The following is a 26,755-nucleotide window of genomic DNA, read 5'->3' as shown; positions in this document are numbered from 1 at the left end:
GCACATGAGGAAAGGGGTACAAAAAGAGATAGAGAAGAGTCCACTCCTCTTAGTGGATCCTCCCACCAGCCAGAAGCCAAAAGGCAAAGAGCAGACTCCCCAGAGGTAGAAGACATTACTGAAGATGTCTTGGACAGCGCAAGAAAAGACAGGGAGGGCAGTCAGCATACAGGTACAAGCTCCTTTTAGCAGGAGCAAACTTTACAGCTCGGTTTGGAGGTGTCCTCTTCTTCCCAACAAAGCAAGAAGCCCAAGAGCACTAAGGCTTCTTTCAAGCAAATAAAGGCTCAGAATGAGCTACTAAGGGCTGAGGTCTACAAGCAATTCATAGATGCAACACCAGCCCAGCAAGAAAGGCTAATGTCGGTATATGACATTCAACAAGAAAATATAATCTTCAGCCACTTCAAGCCCAAAGGGCCGCAGCCTAAGACAGCTGCAGATTTTGTGAAGACAAGTGTAGAGGTCCTAGCCAGAGATATACATCCCATGGACCAGAATGAACTCCATAAGCAAGCTGGGGAGATGGTCTATGCAACCTTGGTGGAGAAGGCCACCATGGCCCATGAGCTGAAAGAGTCCCTAAAAAACACCAACACCCAGTTGGATTTTGAGAGAATGTCCTCTCAGGCCAAAGACAATAGAATAAAGTCTCTTGAGGAGATCATCATTGATCTAGGACATGATCCTAGTGATCCAACGGGTGTGAAGGCTCTCATGAAGAAGAAGGATGATGACCTGAATGCATTGAAGAAGAGGTTGAAGCTGCAGCCCACAGAGCACCCTCAAACATCAGAACTTCAAAAGCAAAAACAGGCTGAGGACCAACTAGACCTCCTAATGCAGCAAGACCAGAGGATAAGGGAATTGGAGAAAGAGCTGGAAGGAGCACTACAAGATAAACAGGCAGAATCCACTTCCCAAGCTCCTCCAACTAGTTCAAAAACAACAGCAACCTCAGGGGCAGCAGTGGCCCCCACAACAGAAGCAACAGGAACAATAGCAGCTCCAGATGCCAGCCCAAGTGTAGAGGAATTGACCAAGGCCGTCAAAGCAATGGAGATCCAGGCAGATGAAATAAAGAAGGCCAAGGAGAAGTTGGCAGAACTGGATGCCAAGTATGACAAGTCCAAAGTGACTGTAGCAGAACAGGGCAGAGAAATAAAGGCCCAAAAGGAAAAGATAAAGGCCTTAGAGAAAGAGTTGAATCTGGAGACTGCTATGGCCGACATAAAGAGAATCCTATGGGCCAAAATTGGCCAATCCATCAAACAGCAATGGAGGTCAATAAAAATAATGCATGAGCAGATGGATTTAATGGGCCAAGCTCAAGCAGAAATTCAGAAGGCCAAGACAATGCTAGGGAACAGAGCAGAGCAGGCAAACAGAATGATAGGCTTCCTGAACAGGCAAGAAAGGGAGGAATTGGCAGCTATAGGCATTCCCAACAGAACAGAAGCTGTCCTCTCTGCCAAGAAGGTACTAACTCTCAGGAACTATATACAAACAGTGGAAAGGAAGTACTATGAGATGCAAGCAGATGTGGAGGAATACAAAGTTAAAATGGGAGTGCTGCAAGCAAAAGGCCTGCCCAGCTTACTAAGTGGTGGAGGAAAACTGGTCTCTCCAGATCAAATGGCCAACAGAATGGCAACCACTATTGAAAATCAGATTATTGCATCTGGCAGTTCATCTGAACAAACAGGGCCTCCCACAGGACAGAGCTTATATGACAAACTTGAAGGCCTATTCTTCATTGAGAATGAAGTGAATCACCTGTTTGAAACCCCTCCCAATATTTATAGACATACAGAGGCTGAGGAAACATTGATAAAGATGCGCAGACATCAAATGCCTAAGGAGGATTGGTGGCAATTCATGCTTTAGATTTTGCCACGGTAGCTTCAGTCATTCGGCCACTGCCAGCTCCAGGTCACTACAAGACAAATAACATGACAAGTGTCAGCAGTTAAAGCAGCTAAAAGTGACTCATCACACAGACAACGACAGCTATCCAAGTTTCAGACAGCACATCTCCAGCCGACTCTAACAGCCATAAAGTCCAAATATCTTCTGACTATTTTGACAGCTGAGGAATTAAGGAATTACTGCAGCATTGACTCCTTCAGCTACTGCATTCCAGAGATTAGCATATCATAAATGAGATATTAACTCATTCGCTAATATTTTTGATGTAAATTTTGTATATATACTCCCCTGAGAAACTCATAAGGGGTTGGTAATTTTCTCTATGAGACAAATGTATTGTACACTTTCAGAATTATCTAATACAAAGGGCTGGATGAGCTCAGTGATTTCCTGAAATCTTTGATGTCTAGATGATGCTACATGTGCTGATGCGGAATTCCTGTGTTGTCTGATGAAATAACAAGTTTTCCTCAAATCTCTGTTTATTGAGTTTATCATTTCCTTATGTTTATCAAACCATACTCATATTGTATTAAGCTAGCAGTGAAGAAAAAGACTAGTACAGGATTTGTTTCATTACACCTTGTGCTCAATTTTTACTGCTGTAAATGTTTGTCTTCAAAATTAACGATGTACATGAATTCTTAACTGCTCATGTGTCCGTTAATGCTATATGTGAATGTTAGCTAGAAATTCTTCAGTGCTTCTAGATTAATATTCTCGCTGTCCTTCTTTAGCAGTTTACCGTAAGATTCTTAATTGCCTTGCCTAAACTGGATACACCCCACCCAATCACTATTTTAAAACGTTTATTCTCAGACACTAAACTGGCTCTGCAGCATCACTACAGCAAATCACTCAGCACCTCAAAATAACTAAAGGACCACTGACTCCATAGCCCAATGGACTAGAACACTTTGGAGAATGCATAAGCACCTTGACTGAAATTATCATCCAACCAAAACCTTAAACAAACCTGAACTTATAGCTAGCCTAAAACCAGCACAAAACAGATATAAATATTAAAGAGAGAACCCTCTCTGATTACAGCCTGGCTAGAAGCTGTAATCCAAAGATTGGTTAGTGGTTACCCCGGTCGTATTCCCTTGGGAGTCATAGGGAACAACCTGGGTGTTAACATCTCCCTCCATCCTTGAACAAATCCAATCACTCCTTAGCCTCATTCACCAGGTCCTAGACCCCTTAACATCCTTATCCAACCTCCATTTCCACTTTCCCACCATTTTTCCCCATAAACCCTCCAAAGTCCTCTTTTCGGAACATCCCGTAGAAATTTCAGAACATCCTGTAGACTTCCTGTAGAAGCTCATTAACGCGGTTTCTTGAGATCGGATCACCGTGAAACTCTCTAGAAGGGTGCTAGGGACCCCTTGGGCCCTCTTCTAACCTTCCCAACCTCCTGCAAGCATTTCCTTTTGCCAATCCACCTTTGCATGGTCAAAAGCAGTTAAATCACATGCACAATAATTCTGCCAACTTACTCAAAAATACAAAAAGATGTTTCTTTTCAGATTTCACTTCAGAAGTAGCTTAGTCACATGCATTTTACCTTTCTAGGAGTTAGTTGCATTCATTTTTGTAGCTTTCATCATTTTTCTTAAACCAGTAGGGTTAGTCGGTAAAACTAGGGTTTGCTAAGGTTTGCATTTCTTTTCAGCTTTCCGCTCCTTTCTGCAAGTAGATTAGCCTCTATTGAGTTAGCTTTCGTCCATCACAGTTAAAAGCCTCCTCTAACATCTCATAGAAGTTGGCTTAAGCTCCTAGCGGACTTGTGCCAGTTGATCAAGTGACATTCGTGGCAAGAGCTAGTACTTGTGCATATAGCACCGTCGCTTCCAAGTTTGTTACGAACTACCAAATTGATAAAATCAAAGAAGGGAGTCCGAGGAGTTGGAGCATTATTGCTGCAATACTGGGGCCCGCCATCTGCCAAGGTTGAGTCCTCTCTGTCAAAATATGTTCTTCTTTCTTGAGATTCTCAATTCTTTTCTGGAGGGCCTTTGACTCATTGATCTTCGTTGGCTTCTACGAGATTGGTAAGGTATTCGTAGATGCCCAAATATCTTCCAACTGCTAGTGATTCTATTGAATTTCCTCCTGTAGTTTCTATTCATTTGGATCTTCCTGTAGTGAGTCCAAATTTGTCTCATCCAAGAGTTTTCCACATTTTGCTACTGCTGCAGAGATGTCGGACATTGCAACCTTTAGGTTGATATCCCTTTGATCTCTTACAGCTTGTGGTGTGGTTGGATGTAGCTTCATTTACATCTCATTGATCTACATTTCCTATTCCAATTTCACTATGGTAATTTTCTCCTTGTACCCCTTCACTGTAAGGATGAGCTTCGCAACCTTGTCTTCTACTGGCTCTTCCTCTCGAACATCAAGGTCTGAAATTTCTCTGGATGTTGCTTCCACTACCTCCTTGATCTTCTGGTCTTACTTTATTACTTGATCACTTTCTTGGATCACCTGCTCGAGCTTCTTCCAATGCATAACTCTCTCTTTTTCTACTTGAATATTTAGTTCTGAGATGTGTTGTTCGTGCAGCCTCAGTTCTTCTATAATTTCCAAGTGTAGCTTGTGTAATATTTGCACGAACACTGTGGAAATGTTCGTATTGACATGGTTCCTTACCTTAGCCTACTATTGTAGTTCAACAGAGTCAATTTGTAAGGCTCTTGTACATATTGTACTAACGTTGCTACAAGTACAGGCTCTATCTTCCTTTCTATTCCAACCATTTCCTTTATCTTCATTGGTTGTCTGACTTTCTGTGCTATTATCTTCAATTTTTGATCTGCTCTTCAACACCAATCATGTAGGTTTTAACCCCGTATAGAAATTACCTGCATACGAATTCTAAATCACGGAAAAATAAACAATGCGAGAGCATAACACATAAAACACATATACACAGAGATTTTTCCCTGGATCCCAAAACTGGGACTACCAACTTGATTTTTCATTATATTCCTTTCAATGTTACAATACATATTTATACATGCCGAAGCATCCAATACCATGGACCAAAAACCATCGAGTCCAAAACCATGGACCAAAAACCATAGGTAGGTTCACCCAACCTAATATAGGGTCCAAAAAAAAATTCCCAGGGTGCTGCCCCGGACCCCGTAGAGGGGGGCTACCTACACCCCTCAAACCCCCCGGACAGGGGGGGATGCCATCCCCCCTGTGACCCCCCCACTGCGCAATCGGCCCAACGAAGGGGGGGCTCCGCCCCCCTCTAACCCCCCAATTCACTACGTGGGTTAGTCGTGGAAAGAATATAACACAACCCAACAATCTCCCACTTGTTGTTTTCTTTCCACAGGAGAGCTTCGTCATTTTTCCAGCCCTGAAATGCCCATTGTTTCTCTACACCAAGAGAAATTCTCAGAGCTCACAGATTTTGTCAATGCATCTGTAGTATTCTTCGAAGTGTCCACCTTTACCAGCAACACCTTTTTGTCTTCTATCATATCCCTCACAAAGTGATACTGAACATCAATGTGCTTTGTCTTTGAATGATAAGAAGGGTTATTTGCCAAGAAAATTTCACTTTGGCTGTCACAATCTATTCTTATAGCTCCCTGTACTAACCCCATACTTGAACACAATCTCTGCAACCAAACTGACTCCTTGCTTGCATGAGTGGCTGCCATGTATTCTGCCTCTGTAGTTGATAGTGCCACTACAGATTGTTTCTTACTCATCCAACTGACTGCACCTCCAAATAGGTTAAACACATACCCACTAGTAGATCTTCTCTGATCCAAATCTCCAGCCCAGTCTGCATCAACAAAGCCACGAATATCGAACACTTTGTCCAATCCTGGTCTTCCTTGGTAGCACAAACCATAATCACTAGTGCCGCGCAAATACCTGAAAACCCGCTTCACTATTGTCTAGTGCTCCTTCCCTATTTTTGACATAAACCTACTCAATACTCCCACTGCATGTGCAATGTATGGTCTAGTACAGACCATTGCATACATTAGGCTACCGACTGCACTCACAGATGGAACACGGGACATATCCTCTTCCTCTTCTTGTGTCCCAAGACACTATTCAGCAGATAACCTCACACCTACAGGAATAGGAACCTTCATCGGTTTTCTATCCTGCATATTAAACCTCTGCAATATTGTCTCAACATACTTCCTCTGGTTTAACCAGAGCTTCCTCTTTGCCCGATCTCTTTTAATTTCCATGCCCAAAATATAGTTTGCAGCACCAAGATCTTTCATGTCGAATTCAGAGGACAATTGGGTCTTCAAATCCTGGATAATTTCTTTGTCATTTCCAACCAGCAACATATCATCCACATACAAGACCAGATAAATAACACGGTCACCAATTAATTTAAAATACACACAATGATCTACTTTGCTTCTGGTGAAGCCAAGACCCCGTATAAATGTATCAAATTTCTGATACCACATCCTTGGTGACTGTTTTAACCCATACAGAGACTTCTTTAACTTCCATACCAGTTCTTTCTTACCCTTCACCGTAAAGCCTTCAAGTTGCTTCATGTAGATTTCCTGTTCCAAATCCCCATGAAGAAATGATGTCTTCACATCCATCTGTTCTACCTCAAAATCAAAAGCAGTAGCAACAGATAAAAGTAACCTAATAGAAGTTACCTTAGCAACAGGAGAAAAAATATCACCAAAATCAATTCCCGGCACCTGGGAATAACCTTTTGCTACCAACCGAGCTTTGTATTTCTCCACCTTCCCTTCTGCATTGTCTTCTTTTTGAACACCCATTTGCTGCCAATGGGTTTCCTTCCAGCCGGCAACTCCACCAGATCCCAAGCCTCATTTTTGTGCAAAGATGCCATTTCATCAACCATGGCCTCTTTCTAGAGTTTTCCATCCTCTGAATCTACTGCTTCCTTCACAGTTCTGGGATCATCATCAGTAACAAAAAAAGAAAATTTTTAACAGAAAGCAGAAGGACTATACCTTTCTAGCTGCCTTCTTTCTCGAACTGATCTTCTCACAGCCGGAGTTTGTGGATCTTCATCTTCTGATTCCTCCTCTATTGCAGAGTCTGATTCTTCCTCCTTTAGTTCAAACTCTATCTTCTCAGGTTCCTTTGGTTGGACTTCATGTTTAATAACATCTTTTACCTCTCTGAACACCACATCTTGGCTATACACAACCTTCCGTGTGACTGGGTTCCAAAGCTTATAACCCCTTAAACTATCCTTATACCCAATAAAGATGCACTTTTCAGATTTACTATCCAACTTGGTTCGTTTCTCCTTTGGAACATGTACATATGCATCACATCCAAATACCCTCAGATGTGAAAGAGAGGGTTTCTTACCATTCCATACTTCTTGTGGAGTCTTATCCTCCAACGCTGATGAAGGTGACCTGTTGACCAAGTAACATGCAGTGTCCACCGCCTCCGCCCAGAATTTCTGTCCTAACCCGGCACCACTGAGAATGCTTCTTACCCTTTCCATCAACGTCTTGTTCATTCTTTCTACGACTCCATTTTGCTGAGGTGTATATGGAGTAGTCTTTTGCCGTGCTATACCACACTTCTTACAGAATTATTCAAATTCCTTGCTGCAAAAATCTCCACCATTATCTGTCCTCAGCACCTTTATCTTCTTATCTGTTTGATTTTCCACCAGAGCCTTAAATTATTTAAACCTGTCAAAGACTTCAGATTTCTTCTTAAGGAAATATATCCATATATTCATTGAGAAGTCATCTATAAATGATACATAGTACACAGCATTACCCAGTGATGGAACCTTCACAAGTCCAAACACATCACTATGCACAAGCTCTAATATCTGTTTCGCCCTCTTAGCACCAGAGGGGAAACTCACCCGATTCTGCTTCCCATATACACAATTTTCACAGAAATCAAAATCCATAGAGCTATTACTCATACCTTCTACCATACCTTTACCATGAAGTATTCTAAGGCCCTTCTCTCCATTATGCCCAAGCCTTTGATGCCACAACATGGTCTTCTCTCCAGAGACCACTAGATTTTCAGCTCCATTTTCAGGAACCACAAAACTGTTGCACCCATCAACAACTGTGCTACCTTGTAGCTTGTACAGAGTTCCAGTCCGAACTCCCCGCATCAATACGAGTGCTCCCCGAACCATATTGCAAGTATCCTTCTCGAACACTGTTTTTACACCTGCATCATCCATCTTGCTTACAGAAATCAAATTTCTGGCCAATGCAGGAATATGCAGAACACCTGGAAGTGTTCTAACCCTTCCACCTTGCAACTTCAACTTTACTTTTCCGCGACCAATGATTCTAGCCTTCCTATCATCTCCTAAGAAGACATCACCACTTTCGTATTTCTCATGCTCGCAGAACCACTCTCTATGGGGAGTGAAGTGAAAGGATGCACCTGAGTCAATCAACCATGCCTCATGATCTACATGTGTACTTGAAGAAGCCAAGTAGACATCCCCACTTTCATTTGAGGTGGTTTTCGCCTCTGTAGAAGGAGCATCATCAAATCCCTTTCCTTTATCAGGAGCTTTAGATTTATAGTCCCTTTTGAAGTGCCCTTCCTTTCCGCATTTCCAACACACCACCTTTACAGGTTTTCCTGGAGATTTAGATCTCCCTCTAGATTTAGATCTCCCACTCGATGACTTATTTTTGTTTCTATTCTGGGACCATCCTCGTACAGACAAGGCATCACCATTCTGGCTCTCCATATTTTTCCGTCTCATCTCCTCCATCAGCAAGGTTGAGACTATTTCATCAAACTGCATAGCAGTTGCATTGCTACCTATCGCAATAACGAAAATATCCCACGAATCTGGTAGAGAACACAACAAACTGATGCACTTATCTTCATTTGAAATTTTAATATCAACAGACGCTAACTGACTTACCACAGTATTAAATGCGTTCAGATGCTCTGTCACCAAGTCTCCATCTTTCATCCTCAGGTTATATAGCTTTTTCCGCAAGAACAGTTTATTCACCAGAGACTTATATTGGTACAAAGTGCCTAACTTGTCGCACAAAGCCTTCGCCGTAGCTTCCCCTTATACATTCAGCAATACTGAATCTGAGACACACAATCGTATTGTGCTATTTGCCTTCCGATCCAACTTCTTCCATTCTTCATCCATCACTCTCGTTGGTTTAGTACCTGGATCTACCGTGATCCACTGATCTTTATCCACCAACAGATCCTCCATCTTGAGTTTCCACAACTCAAAACTATGACCATTGAACTTCTCGATCTCTATCTTTCCGCTGCTCGCCATCTTCTTTCACCACCAGAATCGATCTCACAGATCTCCCACTGAACAGCGTCTACCACAGGCCCGAGTGAAACCCCTCAGCAACAAAGGCGTCCCCTTGAAGCCAAAACAACTCTGATACCAAATGTAGGTTTTAACCCCGTACATAAATTACCTGCATACGAATTCTAAATCACAGAAAAATAAAAAATGCGAGAGCATAACACATAAAACACATATACACAAAGATTTTCCCCTGGATCCCAAAACCGGGACTACCAGCTTGATTTTTCATTATATTCCTTTTAATGTTACAATACATATTTATACATGCCAAAGCATCCAATACCATGGACCGAAAACCATCACGTCCAAAACCATGGACCGAAAACCATAGGTATGTTTTCCCAACCTAACACAACCCAACAAGTCAGAAGTGCATCGTAGCAATCTTCTACTTTGTTCCAAGATTCATCTATCGCCTCCTGAATCCTATCTCCAATATGCTCCAAGTCCACATTAGTAAGGACCATTGGTGTGATATCCTTTGTTTTATCTGCCTTCTGATTTTTCTTGATCCTCATGGAATCTTCACCCTGTGCTTTCCTCCTTTTTGAGGAAATTTCTTTTGTTTCCATCTTCTTAGACTCGTTTGTTTTATCATCTCCTTAAAGAGTATCCTAGTGACCCTCATCATTTTCTCCTCTTCCTCTGATTCATGCTCATCTCAATCCTTGTCCTTCTTTATTCCACTCACTTTGCTCTGATACAAAGTGTCATCCTCTATCACATTATCTTCTCCATCTGCCTCTACCTCTAGAGTAGTCATCCATTAGATGGGCTACTATTGTACTAGTGCAAGGAGATCATCTTCTATGACTAAGTATGGCTGGGTGTTGTTTCAGGGAAAACTATTTTCAATTCAAACTACTAGTCCCACTAAGATGGGTAGCTATCTTAGAAACAAACAATGAAAGCTTTTCAAGAGTTCCTTTAAGTGTGATAGATGGAAGAGAAGAAAAGAGGACCAACTTGGACCTTCCGCTTTGATCCTAGCTTGATTTCTCCTTTCCTTGACAGAATTTGCCACCCCTCTCATACTTGTCCCACCGCAAAGAGTACCAGTAGAGTCAAAGTAATAGCAAACCATCAAATCATCTCTATCTAAAACATCATAAACAATGCGGAATCATAAACACATTGACCATACAATTGCATTCATAAGCAATAAGATTCACAAATACAAGATTATATGGAAGAAAACTCAAAGAACTTTATTAATAGTAATTTAAGAGAGGATTACAACCCAACTGTCTGATCCAGCATCATCCTCCTAGTTATAGAAGCCCTATTCACCTCATGAACAAGCAAATCACCCAAAAATGCAATGTCTCTTCTCACCAGCAAACCAACAACACTTCCTTACAAAATACAAAATTCAAGCCTCTAGATCTCTCAGATGAAGGATCCATTTATAGATGTCTTGCAAGGGTGTGAGTCAGCTCTGGGTTTTTGATTAGTGTCATTCCATTGATAGTTCTTGGTTCCACTTGGAGATTTCAATGATCTCTTACACATCCCTGGGCAAATTCAGAGAGGCAGGTGTCACAGGAGAAGTTTCTGGAAGATTCCATGATCATCCACCTTGCAAACTGTCTCTGCAATTTTTCTATTCTCACTCATTGCACCCCACAGAAGGCCATTTCAGTATGCATCATACTTGGATAGTTAGGTAGTTAGTATGCATCACACCTTGCTTAGGGAGTAGTCTTTATGGTCCAGTTTTGGCCAGTTCTAAGTAGTTTTTCAGGTGGAACTTCTGGGAAATTATGTAATCGAAACAACACTTTTAGGGACTTAAGGAGCCCTTAGTTTATGGACATATGAGTTTGGGGTTGCAGTGCCCAAATATGTCTATAACATCTTCCCCCTAAAGCATGAGGTCGTAAATCTTCTAATGTCGGGTGAAATGCATTATTCATGAGGATCCGAGGAATTCGTACTGGAAGGTGACCTGCATAAGATACAATACAATACATCATCATCATATTATTTTCATGATCTAGCTGAGGTGGGCATTCCCATGCTCGGCTTTATAAATTCATTTTCATGTACATAGGACAAACAATCGTCTACTGTTGCAGACTGGTGATTCTTCACATGAAGAGTCATCTTCCCTGGCTTAGATGACTATCTATGCAGCTTTTGTGTACAATTGATGTCTTTATTTTCCTGAATATATCACAGCCTAGATGGATGAAACTAGATCTGAGGTCTTCGAAACTCATCCAATCTTCACCTGATGTACAAGTCAATCCATGTGAAAAGATTTTCTGAAGTCGAACATGGAAATACATCGTCTAATTACCAGCCAATGATGTAAGTTGTTAATAGACACGAGAGGAGTCACAAATAATGATGATGACCCTCAAGGTACTATAGTACAATTCACATGGTGTGAATATATGAGCCGATGTCAAACACCATGCAAAGTCTTTCAGTCGAAGGTCATTGATGTAAACCTGTCGCCGTAAGTGAGAAACTTGCCATTGAGGCATGCAAGCTTCAAAGTACTAAAAGGGTTGTTTCTAAGTCAAATTCTTGGATAATGAGCTAATTTCAACAATAAGTGACCTATCATAGGAGGGCCTCGATGTATCCCACATCTATGATGTGAAAAGGAGCAAATGATTTTTGTGGAGGTGAAAACGATCTGATGATATGAGGTTCAGGAATTGCGGCCATGAAAATGAAGAGTGGATGTAATGCAGTGGATGAGGCATTTGCTAGATGGTGAATTCTCTGAATGACTTCTCTTGAAGATATTTGCGACACTGATATGGACTGGTAGTGTTAACCCCATGGATGGCACAGTGGACCAATGGTGACAGTAAACGGAAAAACCCAACCCAACTCAATCACGGTGATGGAGTGAAAGTGTCATGTTCAAGAGCGACTTGCTACCAATAGAGTTCTTCAAGTTTTCTTCCCATTTTTCCCCAGTCATTGCTGACCAATACGTCTTTATTTTTGACAAGCTTGAGGAGGATAACATATTCTTGGTCTATAATTTTCCCTTCGGGAAAACTTGTCGCTTTGTGTTTAGCGAGCCTAACGTCAGTAAGACTTGTTCTTGTCTTGGTGGACAAGTTTGACGCTATTGATTTAACGAGTTTAACGACAAAGATAACTCGATCCTTTTCATGTTTAGAGAGTTTGAAAATGGATGAAAAGGAGACTCCAACAGTCCTTTTGCATGGCATAATCCCTTAATTCCCAAAAAGTGTAAAATAATATGAAATGGATGACTTTTCGATAGTTTCAATGAGCCGACCAATACAACTGCTCGATCCTTTTGTTTAATAATCCCTCAAGTCTAAAAATATTAAAATATATGAGAGGGATGGCGTTCCCCTTACTTTAATGAGCTGGGAAGGCCAATAGCCCAACAATCTTTTTATATTTAACGAGTCTAAAAAGAGTTTAAAAGAGACTCGTTTTCGAGAAACGAATGGTATTTCTAGGTAGCCGCTGGTTCCAGGTAAGTTTGGAACTTCCAAAACATGGTAGTGTGAATAGGGTTGCAATTAGAATCACTTGTCGCAGATGTTCCTCAAAAGGGTAAACAATCAAGACAATCAAGTGGAAGCATATGGTCGGCCAAATGAAATGGAGGTGACAGAAGGAACATAACCAAAGTTCAAAAGGGCAGATAGCAAAGAGATCGCAAACATTATTTACCAAAGGCGGGTTTATTTTTTAATGAGCTTGAACCTTGTGCCAACATGTGCTCAATGCAGGTTGACTTTTTAATGAGCTTGATATTTATGAGAACATTACTCTTTTTCCTTTTTATATAAGCTAGGAACAACCAAACTATAAAGCTAAAAAGCTAAAAACGCTAAAAATCTAAAAAATGAAATTGGTTGTTTTTTTCTTGTATAAAAAGGTTTGCATGCCCCCAGCATAAAAAAAAAAGTCTTCAATAACCATATGGAAACTTACTGTGGTTAAGCAGGATGATTTTCTGTCAATACTTAGACAAAACACTCCCTGCACTTTGTCTGCCAAATAGGAAAAGGTGAAATGCCACTCGAACCGATCACGTAACTTACAGGGAAACTTATCTCTACAGTTGGGTTTGTCCGCAAAATAGACAAGGGTGCATTCCCCCTAAGCTTTGTTACATTCACCAGACTACTCGCAGTAATTAGGTGGATGGAATGAAGGTTCCTTTACGATATCAAGTGAAAGACTCGACTCGAAACTTTGCTCAGCCTTGTTCCATTTTTTAATGAGCTTGACACAAGACAAGGAATTTTGCTCTGATCCTTGGTTTCATTTTTTAACGAGGTTGACACCAGTCAACGAACTATCCTATGGCAACCTTTGATCACAACTCATAAAGGGTAATGAAGGAAATATTTGGTTCCAATGCCCCTAGTACATAATGTACAACATAACTGAATTGATAGTCAGATGATGCAAGTATGGCAGGGCTTGGGGGAAATACCTCACGATGATCCACACTATCAAAATGGTCAGAGTTCTTCTTAATCTTTGATGATGTAGAAGATACCATATGACAGGTTTCCACTGTGGCCACTTCTACCAGATTACTTGGAGGCGGGAGGGCAAAAGTAGCCATTAAGGATGAGACTTTTAGGAGACCTACTCCGACATGTTGAAGAGTTTGAGAACTTCCATAGATCAACAGAATGCTTCCAGTAGCTTATGAACTGTTGGGGAAAAAGGTTAGTTGGTCAAAGATTGTAATTCCACCTCGGAAGGGAAATGCAATCTTTCTAAAATATGTTGACACAATGGTGGCCATAGCATAAATCCAGGGGCTTCCTAGCAAGATGTTGTAGTCAAGGTTTCCATAAATGACCTCGACTTCAATTTCTACTGTCTTTCCCCCCAGTTCAACTGGAAAGTTACTTAATATCCCATACAGCATGTATGTTCTTCCATCGAATGCATTTAATGTCATTGATGATCGTGACAAGGGTGGTGAGCCTAAATTTTTCCAGCAACTCATTGACATAATACAGGTAGATGCCCACTCATCAATGATTGTTCAATGAACAATTTTGTTGAGAGATTTTATCTGCATAAGGAAGGCAAGCTGGGCTGGTAAGTGAGGTTCATATCCTTTATGATTAAAGGCCACTAGATTGGAATCTGCTGGATCAATCCCACCTATCGCTAATAACAAAGCCTACTTTTGGGAGGGGCAATTCTGTAGTAATTCAAGTGTCGACATAGCAGATGGCAATTGGACCATATCTTCCACTATATTATAATTCTGTGCAGCTCAAGCACAAGGATTAAATGTCGATTTATGTACTACTCCCTTAGGTGGTTTTATTGTTAATTCAGGAATGATTGGTGGAACAACCTTTTGTGAAGTTTTTGTCGAACTGTTGGGTTGATCTATAGCCTTGACATTTGACGATTGTGGATTTCCATAATCTTTATTCCTTGTAGATATCAAAGCATAATTTTGTTGTTTTGAGATGGATAGCATAAGCACTTGGGATGGGGAAGCACGATCACTAGCAACCAGGTTAGTTTCTGGATTTGGAAATGGATCAGTCAATACCGCTGAGGTATTTGAAGTCCTTTTGAAAAACTTCTTGACTTTAGCTTGATGTGGACAATATTTTGTGTAATTTTCCTCATCACATATGAAACATGGCTGATTAGGTTTCTTCTTTCCAGTAGGGTTTCCAGAAGGTTTCTCAAGAGTTGAATCCTCCTGTTTCTTCTTTTTGTTTGTCCCTTTCTTCTTGCCCCCTGGTTGCTTAGGATTTTTTCCTTTGTCGGTTGACACGGCATTGACCTCCGAGATGAGAGGTACTTAATCTGCTTTTTGACTAGAAACCGTACGGGCTTTCTTAGATGTAGCCTTTGCGATTTTCGTGCTTTTCGTACCTATTACTCCATTGCTATCATGAGAGTCTTTGTTTGATTTAGGAGGGGGAGGAATAGAAAATTCCAGTATAGGATCTTCAGGAATCTTGTCGTAGAGCATGCCAGACTGAGTATAGATCAAGTCTAAATATTGCGCATGAGCAATGACTTGCTCTTTACTGACAACTCCTCCCTTAGCCACATCCTTTGTGATAGAGGGTAACAATGACTTTATAAACCATTCAGCTAAAAGCTGATTAGGAACGTATGTCTTTACCATTCTTCGATGACGTTGCCGCTGATGAATATGATCAGATATGTGAGTGGTTTTCGTCTGTTTAAAGTTGGTAAGGAGTTTTGTCCCTGTTTCGTACCTTATGGGTAACTGAAAATGGGTTAAAAAGGTAGTGGCAAGGGTGCTGAAGTCATCAAATGAAGCTCTAGGCAATTCTATATACAATTTAGCTACCGGACTAGTTAATGTTCGCTAAAAAAGGTGAAGCCTAATCGAATCATCATTTAGGGTGTTGGATGAACACCACAAATGGAATGTCATTACATGATTCGATGGATCTTCACCTGGATTTCCATTAAATTTAGGAATATCATAGGGAAGTTTATGAGGAACATCAGGCCACCAAGGAACGTAAGCAATTGGATCATTTGTCAACTGGTTTAGATCTGGTAATTCTAGAGTTGCTAGAAAGGTCAACTGTTGATTCAGGTTAGGTGAAGCATACCCAGGATAAGATGGAATCGCTTGAGTAGTAGGACATTGCATACCATCATAATGTATTTGATTATAGTAACTTTGATAAGGTTGATTGGCATAACCATTATAGTATGGTTGTTGATAACCACTTTGGAAATGGGATTTCCCATTACTTACAAAGCCTTGTTGCTCCGGTCCTTGGTATGGCTGCTAGAATTACGGTTTTTGATATACCACCCATGGTTGTTGGACCATTTGCTGTTGTTCAATACTGGATGATTAACCAAGTTGTGGAGTGATAGTACCTGTTTGGGCCTGAGTCGCTCCAAATAAGGAGGCACTAACCTGAAGTTGTGATTGAATCACTGAGATGAGAGGCTGTTGTATTGCAACCTGAGAGGCTTGAGGTTGACATACAACAGGTAGCGCTTGTACTTGCGATACAGTCATAATAGCAGGTGTAGTGGGAATATTCGACACAGGATGGATTAGTTGCATTGAATATACAACCTTGGTTGTTGAGGCAGTATTGGTCTCCAACCGCTGGATTTAATTCCAGTTTGGCCTAATTTTTTTTTTAAACTCTCATATGGTTATTCCCCAGGAAGGAACAATGAAAAGGCATACTACCCCCCATATGGTGGTAATCCAGTACTTAAAGGGTAGATTGGCCTTTGAAGACACATTGGATCAACTTGTTGAGTTTCAACATAAGAAATACCATACGATATTCCGAATGAAGAAATAGGAACAGACCATGTCTTCGAAACAGTCCCTGATTGGACTCTACCTTATTGTTGATAACTAGCTAGGATAGATGGTATACCAGCAATCATTGTAGGAATGGTAGCAGGAAGCTCCACGATAGCTATGTTAGTTGACACAGTCATAGATGTTGATGGTTGTTCAAACATGTTTAGTCTATCCAAAATATTTCCTAGGAATTCGACAAGAACTTAAGATGAAAAAGAACTAACTTCTGTAGTAGAAGGATGTAAGTGGATCCCAGTTCCAAAATGCACTAGAGTACTGGGTGGAATATCCTATACAATCTCTTCTATAGCAATCAATCCAGGTGGAAGAGGTAGACCATAAGGTCCGTAAAATATTTCTGGAGCCGAAGAAAGTGTATCTTCTGCAGTAACAAATACTGGAGGGGTGACACCTTTTGAATTCTAGAATTCAACTTCCAGATGTTCAAGCAAGTGAACTTCAGTATCTAGATCAGTCCTAGGTGGAGCTGCTTCAGGAATAGAGGTGTCTACCATTACACTAGGGTTAGTTCTAATGTCCTCTTGTAACTGTGAAACTTCTTCTGTAAAGGCAGATGTACCAGAGATAATTTGAGTAATTGTAGTCTTTGATGATGTTGAAACACAAGTTTCAAATAAATGAGGTGAATTTGACTCAGTTAAACGAGAATTCTTTACCTAGGATGGTTTCATTGCTGGGGTCAAAGACAGTTGACTCGCTAGTCTCCGTGAACGACAGGGTTTTGATTGACTTTCTTCCGCGATTGCAGATTACTTGATCAACTCAAAAATTAAAAGGGGGAAAATGTTATTCTGATTTAAATGAATTTTAAGACACTTTGACGAAACTTTCTTTTTCAATTTTTAAGAGTCAGGAAAAAGCTAAAGGTGACTCTAGTTGCCTTCAATTTTTAATGAGCTTGAAGTGACAAGTGCTCAGATGGACCTTTTATTTTGAGGAGTAAAAAAAGAACGAAAGTGACTGCTCTAAAAGTCTAGACAGAGGGTTTACCAAGCTGATCGTAAAATTGCAAAACACACCTTGGTGATAAATAATAGAGAAATTACCAAGGACTTATGTACGACAGTCAATCTTCCTGAATGTTTTGTTTAGTGCATTACGATCGATAGGGCGGAAGACACGACTTCCTGAGGATAAAGGGTATCAGCCTCTTATGGTCTCCCAATATATACTCGATGGTACGTGGAGCACAAGTCTGTATTGGCACTTGTCGTATCCAAGATGAGGAATCACCCAACCTTCAATGAAAATGATAGTTACCAAGTTTTACGACACTGGAACACGTCTCTAGCCTAGACTTCTAGATGTGTTGCTTTGGGTTCCAAAGCATTTTTATGTTCATTGAGGTTTATTTTAGAGTTGATATTGCTTAGAAGTTTGTATTTCAGGGTTCACCGCGTGATGTAGATGTGAAATTCCTAAATATGAAATCTAAAATGATAAACAGTCGTTTATGTTCTTTTAGCAATGAAAATCCTAGCTACAAAGGAAAGAAGATCATGATTTTTCTTTCAGCAAAGAGCATAGAGCACACATTAAATGCACCTTCCTAAATCAAATTTCGCAAGTAGTCAAAATGTAGATGCACATGCATGTATTTTTTTCCGCTTCCTTAATGTGTGAATGCCAAAACGAAAGCTAAGTACAGATCTGAACTATTTTCTTTCAAACTGACAGTACTAACAATTTTTTTTTCAAAATGAAAGGAAGACTAAGATGACACTTCCGATTCTGAATTGAAAACTATTTTCGACACTTCAAATACTAATAATTTCAAATCAAGTACAATGACAAAAGTACAATCAACTATCTAGAATAGGAAGACTTTATGACACTCTTCTTTTGATTCAGAATGACAATTACGACACTTGCATCAAAAACAACAGTTCGATTAGGCTAATTTCGACAAAGGAAAACTGTAAATGATTGACAAATACACAAAAGCATTTACAATTCCTAACTGATGGAGGCTGAAATAATATGAAGGAAGATGGTTACAGCAAGAAGGTACTGATGATGAACAACGAAATTACTGAATAAAGCTGAAAACAAGGAGGAAAAACCAAATTTCAGAGAAGAAAACAATATGACTCAATCACCGCACCTGCAACACAGGGAAACAGGGATGCATCTCACCTACAACACGTGGGAGGTGTGATGCATCTAAGTTTCACAATTACAGACAGTGTGATGGACCAAGGAGCAAAACTGAGCTTGGTTTTTGCTCAAAATTTGTAGCTAAGTTCAGTGATTTAGGTTGAGTAATGATGGACAGTAAAAAAAACGCATAAGGGTAAGATTTGATGAGGTTCTGAGCTACCACAAAGGCACTTAGGATGCTTTGTAATTCAAATGTTCAGTTCATAAACCAACCTGGAGATTGATTAAAGCAGCGTCTATCTACTTCTCAATTTCATAGCGAAGGCGTTTCGAAGGCTATCTGGCTAACTTCAGCCTGTGTCTGTAGTTTATAAAGCAAACAATAAACAAACAAAACAAACTATTCGTTCCCCGGAGGAGTCGCCATTTTGTTTTAGGGAAAACTATTGTCAATTTGAACTGCTAGTCCCACTAAGACAGGTAGCTATCTTAGAAACAAACAATGAAATATTTTCAAGGGTTCCTTTAAGTGTGATAGATGGAAGAGAAGAAAAGAGGACCAACCTGGATCTTCCACTTTGATCCTATCTTGATTTCTCCTTACCTTGATAGAATTTACCACTCCTCTCCTACTTGTCCCACTTCAATGAGTACCTATAGAGTCAAAGTAACAACAAACCATCTCTATCTAAAACATCATAAACAATGCAGAATTAGAAACACGTTGACCATACAATTGCATTCACAAACAATAAGATTCACAAATACAAAATTATACGGAGTAAAACTCAAAGAACTTTATTAATAGTAATGTAAGAGAGGATTACAACCCAACTGTCTGATCCAGCATCATCCTCCCAGTTGTAGAAGCCCTCTTCACCTCATGAACAAGCAAATCACTTAACAATGCAATGTCTCTTCTCACCAGCTAACCAACAACACTTCCTTACAAAATACAAAATTCCAGCCTTTACATCTCTCAGATGAGGGATCCATTTATAGATGTCTTGCAAGGGTGTGAGTCAGCTCTGGGTTTTTGATTAGTGTCATTCCACTGATATTTCTTGGTTCCACTTGGAGATTTCAATGATCTCTTACTCATCCCTGGGTGAATTCAAAGATGCAAGTGTCACAGGAGAAGTTTTTGGAAGATTCCATGATCATCCACCTTGAAAAATGTTTCTTCCATTTTTCTATTCTCGCTCATCACACCCCACAGAAGGCCACTTCAGTATCCATTGCACCTGGCCAATTAGGCAGTCAATATGCATCGCACCTTGCCCATGGTGTAGTCTGTATGGTCCAGTTTTGGCGAGTTCTGAATAGTTTTTCAGGTGGAACTTTTGGGAAATGATGTAATCAGTTGACGATGATCCTTTAGGGTATGAAACAACACTTTTATGGACTTAAGGAGCCCTTAGTTTATGGACATATGAGTTTGGGGTTGTTGTGCCCAAATATGTCTATAATAGGCATGCCATTTCTTCGTTGTATCCCTATGTGCCTGTATGTACACTTTATGAAAATCTGCCTTGAAATTCACCACAGAGCTATACTTCTCGGATAAGCTCAGTGAGATTTGAGGGTGATGTTTCACTAGCATTTGAAAGCCCATGTGATATAACACAAAAATTATTCTATTCTCATGTGCGAGTGATGCTTTAGTGGTATACCACAATGAGCAATACCACGCAGCCTCCATAATTCTAGATAAGCCTTTCTCATGAAAATTACGCACAAGTTCTCCCAAGAACACTCAAACCACATATGACAGCTAAAGCTTCTACAATTTCTTCGCACTCTCAAGACTCAAATTCTCAATTCAAAAAAGTGTTTAACCTGAGAAGGAGGCATATTTTTATAGCAATTTTGAGTTTCCAATCCCATCATTAACTTATATTTTGTTCATATTGTTCTCTGATTCTATTCATTAGCTACATATCTATCCTTAGATCTTGCTAACATGTCCTCATAATTGCAAATTTCATGTATTTTAATGTTAAATTTCTGTTTTAACAGCCATATTTTTGTGGTAAAATTTGACACATCCATATTGTAAAAAACATCCCATCTTGGGTCACAACTCCTATGTACTTTGACATAATCCACACTGTGTCGAAGTAAATTCCTATGTCGAAGCTCTCTACAGTGTAGTTTATAGTCCAGTGCCCACTTTCAACCATAGGTGGCAATAAGAATTTCCCATTTCTTCTTTACAACAAGGTTGTAGGGACAAGGTTGTCCCTATAAATCTTCAACCTGGTACCATTTACTCTTCCTTGGATAAATTCTCCATTTAACTTTGCTATTTGAACTGTGTTGGTATCCAGGTATGAACGATCTATTCACCCTTCTCCTACATTAATTTATCAATCCAAGTGCATATCCTTTCAAGGCAACGTGCAAGGTATATGCAGGGGAAAGAGTACAATTCGTTATGACCAAGGGTTCATGATTAAGATTAAAAAAAAATGTTGTAAAACTAAACTAGATACATAACTCTAGAAAACCAATTACAAGAATTAACGAACTGTAAGAGCAAGCATAAAATAACAAATAACACACACAGAAAGACACAACACCTGATCATAAGAGCAGCCCCAGCTCTTTGATCAGGGCTGCGTTACTCACAGCAAAGAATGGAGCAACAAAAGAGATGATATTTTATTAATCTATAAAGGGCTATTACAATATCGATGGGGAGTCCCCCATTTACAAGAATAACCTGTCTTTTATACACAACAAGGGAGAAGAACATCTTTCCCCAAAACCTAGTAACCATATACCCAGAAATGTACATTAGTTTGCAATGGCACCAACACCAGATAGAAAATATCAATGAAAGGCCCAAGAATGGTTTAGGGATCTGCGACTCCAACTGCACGGCGTCCTTATGGCAGGTCATTACTGTGAATTGTGGATCTGCTTCGAGATGCTGAAGCTTTGGTTCCTGTTTTCCAAAAGTTGCGGTCAAACATACATTTTAGTGTTGCAAATAGGCAAACCCACGTGACTTTACTTCATTAATAAAATATTCCAATAGAGAGAAAAAGGGGGTAATTACCTTGCAGATTTAGCATAGTAAACATAGGTAAATAAGTGCAAAGAGGTCAAAAAGGGTGATGGAAATGCAATAGAAAGATAGCCCGATTTGGTGCCCAACATCTCCCCCCAACTAGCCTTATGCATGCCCTCATGCAGTTTGTCGCTTCCACAGGTCTGGGTTTTGTAGATTGTTCACCTCCTGGAGTTGGGTGAGATCGTACTCTTCGGCCATCTCTATCCGTGGAACTTTAAAACCATCTAAGAGTAGGACTTCCTTCCACCAATGTCCCGGAACATTATATGATGGGGGTGTAATATTCTACTGGAAACTAGATAGTGGGGAACTGAAACTAGGTCGCCATCCACCGGACCCCGCATGTTTGGACACATGCCACATACCTCGGAACCCTGGGGAGCGCTCATGCAAAATTTGGTGCCCCAAAAGGTTCCCTGTTCCGAATAGTTGTAGGTGACATCTTCCACCTTTTCTGACAGCAATCAAGGGCCTCACCTTGAAATGTGACCAATTACCTAACACAAAGATCAAGGCACCTATTCTGTGTCCTCAACATTCTTTCTATGTTCCTCTTAATTCCCAAAAAAGTGTTTTGTTTAGTGAACATGGTGATTGACTTCATGTTCTCCTCTTACTATAAATGGCTTTGTGACATGATTGGACTCAAATGTGTTAAAGGCCTTCTGCCAGCTGATATGATTAAAAGTATAAGAGGTGAGGGCGCTTAAATGAATTTCCAACACATATGGGACTAGGTTAAATTCTCTGTCCATGCATAGTAGATACCCATGTAGGTAAAACTCACACATCAAATGCTGAGTTGGAACGTCATGGCTCCTCATTATGTAGAGGAATTGTACATCGTCCTCTATTTCATGAATAATTTCATTCTTAATTCTCTCGATGCAAAATAAAATAAAATGTTCATGCAATAATAGAGAATAACAAGAAGCAAGGGGACAACATCCCATCACCTCTTGCACCAGGTTAAACATCTACTCTTTGTCAGTCTTCAGCTCTGCCACTTGCTTTTCTAGCTGCTCCATCTTGAGCTGCTGCTTAGCATGCCTCAATTTCATGACATCTATGTGCTCCACATATTAAAAAATGTTTGTGGAGGCTCATTCCTGAGTTCTTTTGACCTCATTTTGATACTGAGCTGCAGTATATTTCCAAGTCTGCACTTTGGCCGTTAAGGCATACTCACAGTCTTCAAACAATCACTCGAACGGGTCTGCTTGAGTGGTAGCAGAGGTTGTGGCTATCTTGTCCACCTAAGTCTCTACTTCTACTCCTATTGCCTTGGACTTCTTGGATTGTCACCTGTATTTCTTCATCTGCTTCTGCATTTTGTGTACTTGCTTCCTTAGTTTCATGACCTTCATCTTAAGCCGTATTGTCTCTTTAAATTACAGCTGGTATTTTTGCTTGACAAGGAGTCTTTGTTGTTCACACAGCTCTACCCATTCCTGCTTAACCAAAACTTCCTTAGTTTCAGCAGCTGGAGGTAAATCCCCCGGGACAGCTTCTACCATGCCGACTATCGAGTTTTCCTCCATTGTCCATTATTCCTCAATTACTTCTTGCTTCACAGCCTTCTTGCCTAGTTTTAACACTAGCTCATTCATCAGGACCACTTCACTTGGTCCCTCCTCTTAACCAACGATTACCTCCCCTTGTTGGGTGCTCACCATGACCGATGGTGCCCTTGTGATATTCCCTCTTGTTAATGTGTCTGTTGGAACCCCTCCCGATTCCCCAGCCTCAGGGACCTCTGCTTCTTCTCTCCTTTCAGGCTCCAAAGTGCCTGTCACCTAAGTAGCATCTACCCTATCCGATTGTTGTCTTCATGATAAATTCAAGGCAAGAGGAACAACGATATCTTCTTTTGTATGCAGAGGGGGACGAGATACCCTTGCTCCTCTTGGGATGGAGGATAAAAAGGAAAACTGGCAGGGATTTTCAGTGTTCGGTCCCAAGTTTGACACTGGTTCTTGTGGAGAAGTGCCAGCCTCGTGCCCTAGTTCTCCTAGAGCTTCCTCCACAGGTTCCATGGTTTTTCTAGTTCTGAGCCCTTCTTGTCCTAGTTCCTCTTCTTCCATTGGTTCTATGGTCGGGGTGGTCATGATCTCTTCTTCGCTTGGGTTTTCTTCCTCCATCGGCGCCATGGAGTCCTTGTGGGGTCCCTTCGGTCGCAATATTGACTGATTCTCCTGTCGTTTCTTGCTGTGGTATTGCCTCTGCGGTTGTCATGCAAAATTTACTCTGCTAGCTCCATAGTTGAGGTTGGTTCTTGTGGATCAACCTTGGTCATGGTACTAGTGGGCCTTTCTATGTTGATAGCTGCATCCTCCATTGGTTTCACAAATTCGGCTTGCTCTTGGGGAGTAGCCTCTTCTTCGAATTCTTTAACTTCCATCTCCATCTCTTTTGTCTCCTCCTGGTCAACATAATCATATTCTCCTACATTTTCTTCCTCCATGGCTTCTAGCTCATCTTCCCTGGTGGCCACATCAGCTGCTATCTCTTCCTCTGTGGAATCCTAAAATAGTTCCCACGGAATCGAGATTTGTCTTATGGCATTCATCACCAACAGTTGGATCAGCCAATGCTGGGTAATGACCGCCAACACTTGTTGCGACCTTTGAGCTAAATGCGCCATCAGTTGAAGAGTTCTTAGTAAGGAATAAGGAAAATTTAGTGAAAAGGCCTCTGCTTGGGGGAATCAGAGGTGAGCTAATATTTGGAGATGATATTTGAATATAGTGGAGTATATCCCCTCACAGGTTACATATTTTATGATAAACTCTACAACCCCTCCCCATGGATGTGGCAGCAAGTGCCAGTCGTATCCTCGACCCTTCTGTGCGATGATTTCTCCTGCTTGAATAAAGGCTTCGGGAAACTCTTGGAGGAAGTCCTTCTTGAAAACCATCGTTGTCCATTTTGAGGGAGCCTGCTAACTTCTGCAATGGCTTCCTCGGTAGTAGGGACTTCTATCCCGGCAGACCCGAGAGCTTTCTTCTCCCAGGTTGAGTGCAAATTCTGCTACAATTTCTTCATCCAACCCTCTCAATGTGTCAAAGTAGATGTTCCAACCTACATTCTCAAAGACCTACCATACCTCCTGACTATTCCAAACTCTCGTTGTATCTTCTAGTTCATGCCGCACAAACCATCCACCCATTGCTGTAGAGGCGCGATTAGCACGGTGAATGCAATTAGTTGGTAGGGGAAAATGACAGGGATCCAAACCATTGGCAACTGTAATAATGTCATGGTCACTTTGGAGAAATGGATGAAAACAGTACTGGTATGTTTGAGAATGATGGCAGGTTATGGCGGTACTATTGGATATTTTAGTGGTTTAATGCAGCATGCTGGTGAGGTCACTGGTTATGACTCTTCACGTATGTATATGCATTCCAAGGCGTCGAGGTTGTGATTACGAAGTATCGTAATCATTAGATTTAGCTTGGTATGAATCATGTGCCATGAATGCATTTTCATGGTACACCATCGTTTACTATGACGGTTCCCACCAACTTAATTACGGTCATCCATGGCACGTATTAATGTCTTTTTGGAATACTTTAATTAAATCCTTAAAATTCATTAGAGACGTACCTAGGGACCTACCTTGTAGTGGAGTAATAGAAAAATGTATGATGGAGTAACAACAACATGGAGTAACAGCAGTAGGGAGTAACAACAACAGGGAGTAATGGCAATGGCGATGTAACGGCAGTTACACAGTAATAGCACCAGTGGAGTAACAATAGTTACGGAGTAACAACACCAGCGAAGTAATAGCATTAGCAGAGTAACAATAGTTACGGAGTAGCAGCACCAGCGGAGTAACAATAGTTATGGAGTAGTGACACTGGCAGAGTAACAACAGTTACGGAGTAATGGCACTGGCAGTAACAACAGTTGTGGACTACGAATGCCAAATCTGCTGGTCAGCCCCTCTATGAAAGAGATATCCTGCCGTCCATGAATATCAGGTACTCTGATGAATAATCTTCCTTAGCTCCTTATATGATAGATTACGAGGCACCTTCCCTGCAGAAAGATGATTAGCAATATTTGCATACCATGGAGTGTTAGTAGAAATAGAAAAAAGATGTTCATCTGGAAAATTATCTTCAATCAGTGCATTGTTACCATCATTTTCTATCCTAGACAAGAAATCTGCAACCAGATTGTCCTTCCCTGGTTTATCTACTATAGTAATGTCAAATTCCTGTAGTAGAAAAAGCCATCTTGTAATGCGACCAAGAGTAATAGATTTATTCAAAAAGTACCTGCTAGTTGCATGATCAGTATGTACAAAGGTAGGATACCCAGTAATGTAGTGCCGGAATTTGTTGATGGCATAGATGACAGCAAGGAACTCTTTTTCGGTCACTGTGTAATTTAATTCGGTAGGAGCCAAATTCTTACTAACATAGCACACTGCATATAGTACCCTGTCCTCTTGCTGTCCTAATACTACACCAGTCATTGTTTGGGAAGCATCCATGTGAATATGGAAAGGTAATGCCCAGTCTAGCCCTCTAAGGATTAGAGCGCTACAGACCAATTCCTTGATTTTCGTAAAGGTTGTATCATAGTCACCTGTCCACACAAAATCTGAATCTTTTGTTAGCAATTGAAAAAGTGGATGTGCTATGCTCACAAAATTTTCTATAAAATGCCTGTAACAACCAGCACAACCAATAAAGTTGTGTACCTGCGTGGGCGTTTTGGGTGTTGGGAAGTGCAAAATTACCTTTAACTTGGCCGGGTCCATCCGGATTCCTTTAGCTGAGAGAAAATGTCCCAGAACAATTCCTTCCTCCATCATCATATGGCATTTTACTGTACTTAAGGAGAGACACACCTATATACACCTTTCGAGAACTTTCTCTAAATTTTTTAGCCCTTCTACAAATGAATCCCCATATGGAGTAAAGTCATCCATGTAAATTTCAACACTGTCATC

General features: G+C 40.7%; 1 pseudogene; it reads right to left on the bottom strand.

Annotated features, from left to right (window-relative positions):
- The window catches only part of LOC149263864 (nuclear transcription factor Y subunit C-3-like), a 96,746-nt pseudogene extending 73,443 nt beyond the window's left edge, over positions 1–23,303 (bottom strand).
- Positions 23,304–26,755: the final 3,452 nt, after the last annotated feature.

The sequence above is a fragment of the Pinus tabuliformis genome, chromosome 6 (assembly GCF_031772625.1).
Source record: "Pinus tabuliformis cultivar Carrire ecotype Pingquan chromosome 6, CPIR1, whole genome shotgun sequence".
Classification (NCBI taxonomy): domain Eukaryota; kingdom Viridiplantae; phylum Streptophyta; class Pinopsida; order Pinales; family Pinaceae; genus Pinus; species Pinus tabuliformis.
This window is presented reverse-complemented; position numbering and strand designations above follow the sequence as displayed.